Raw genomic sequence first — 519 nt, forward strand, 5'->3', positions numbered from 1 at the left:
AACATTGGGTCAAGGAACCTGGTTCGGTAAGTTAACAAGATAGGTTAGAGGATCCCCAGAAAAAGAGAACCAGGAATGGCTTTCTTGATATATGAGAAACCATTTTTGCCTTAGCCATTTCATGATCTAAGCGTGGCCTCAAGCTTGCCCTTGAACAGGTCTCAGGAATTAAAGATCTTAAGGGAATAAAGGAATGCAGAAACTAGCCTGCTATCAGGCAAGAGAACTAACAATAGCAAAGACAATATATCAGTTGTAATGACTCCCAGTTCTGTTTCAATAGTAAAGATTAGCCTGAAGCACTCAACCACCAGGTTAACTGGAACCTAAGGGATGTTGATGATGACCTTTCTGACCCTCCTTTCAACTAAAGCTTAGACTCCATTGACAGCCCAAGCCCCTTCAAGAATAGGCATGTACTTTTAGCTTAAAACATCCCCTTGGACTTCCCTTATGGTCCAGTAGTTAAGACTCTGCCCTTCCACTGCAGGGAACACGGGGCTGGGGGGGGGGGGGTCG

This window comes from Lipotes vexillifer, unplaced genomic scaffold (assembly GCF_000442215.2).
Source record: "Lipotes vexillifer unplaced genomic scaffold, Lipotes_vexillifer_v1.1 scaffold1665, whole genome shotgun sequence".
In the NCBI taxonomy this organism is placed as follows: Eukaryota; Metazoa; Chordata; class Mammalia; order Artiodactyla; family Lipotidae; genus Lipotes; species Lipotes vexillifer.